We start from the raw sequence: 1,587 nt of genomic DNA on the forward strand, positions 1-1,587 counted from the left end.
TGTGTGTGTGTGTGTGTGTGTGTGTGTGTGTGTTTTAGTTTTTATATAAATGGAGTGAAGTTTTAAAATCACAGCCTGGTGCAGATCTACATTTTTGGCTACCCTGGCAATTCCTCGGCAGCGAGCCAGTCAGATTTGTACGACTGAGGCAACAGCCAGGGACGAGAGTCCTCTGCGCTCTTCCCAGCTGCTGCATGTCACCAGCTGGGGCCGCTGGTCCAGGACTGATGTTCTTGGTTGGCAGGATGTAGAGAAGGTGTGGAGTGTCGCTAAAACCATACTGATTGGGTTTGGAAACACCAGCTCACCAGGTAAGTCGTTAATGCCCATCCAGCTGAATTGAGAAGTGGCAGAGACATCTAAAAATTAAATAAAATCTGAATAAGATGGTGCTTTTTACTCTATTATTATGGTTAACAGCCTGGATGATTCAGAGAAAAACTGAGTGCTAACGCGACTGAGTAATAGTGCCACTTGGCAGTGCTTGCGATAAAGAACCGCTGGCGACAATCCCGTCTCTGTTCCTGTTGGTGAATGTCCACGCTGAAGACGACCAGACTGACTTGGGCACAAGCAGCCTCGGCAAGGCAGCCTTGGAGGAAATTCACTAGGCTGGTCAAGACTCAGAAAGAAGTTTGGCAGAACCCATTTCCATGTATTATATCACTTTCCAGAATAGCTTTCTTTGCTATCTATAGGTGCATGTGTTACCTTAGCCCTCTGGGAGCAAAAATTCCGATATTTGACCAGGACTCTTTTGCCAATAGGCAGTTTCCTAAGAGAAATGGGGCATTTGTTTGTTTGTTTTACTTTTGGCTTTGCTGAATGAAAGCTGCAACTTTGCAAAGACCAGAGTTGCTTAGCATCAGGCACTGTGTAGATGTCAAGATGTGCGTGCATGTTTTATTGCAATTACCTGTCACTGTGTGACACACCAGAAATCAGAGCAGACGGCGGCGTTCAGCACTGTTTCCGGGACGGGAGTCCAGCCTAGGAGACACAAATGTGTGCATAAGAGAACAAAGCGACTAGGGAGAGACTGATTAGAAGCCAGGTTCATGTCCTCAGAGCACGCAGGTGCTTTTCTGTTTTGATTCTTCAGAAGGATTTACGCTGTAAACACGTAAGTGAAACCTAGGCCGTTCTGAAGCCTGCTCTTTTCCTCTGATTTCTCTTAAAAAAAATAGGTTACCTTGGGCATGACTCACTTCCCTTGCAGTTCTGAGTCTGCCGGTGGAGGACGGAGGTGAGATGCAGTCAGCCGGCCGTGGAGCAGGGAAGAGGGGCTCAGAGGTCCAGGGGGCGCCGTGCCTGCCTCCTCCTGTTGAAATACCGCTACTGAGCGTGGCAGCCGTGTTCGGAGAAACCAGGGATGGAGTTTCCTCACACGATCCTGGCAGTTTTAGAAAAGGAAAATCCATTATAAACAGAGATCTATCTTTCTTGTGTAAGCAAACCAAGACCGTAAGGACCAGAGCTCTGGAGGAAAGCAAGCTGCTGCTTGCTGTCAGGACGCTGACTGAGACAGCCAAAGGCCAGCAGGGTCTGCTCCGCTTCCTCGCTGGTTCCCAGTCTCTCTAGTATTGA

This window comes from Propithecus coquereli, unplaced genomic scaffold, assembly GCF_000956105.1.
Source record: "Propithecus coquereli isolate 6110/MARCELLA unplaced genomic scaffold, Pcoq_1.0 Scaffold71, whole genome shotgun sequence".
Taxonomy (NCBI): Eukaryota; Metazoa; Chordata; class Mammalia; order Primates; family Indriidae; genus Propithecus; species Propithecus coquereli.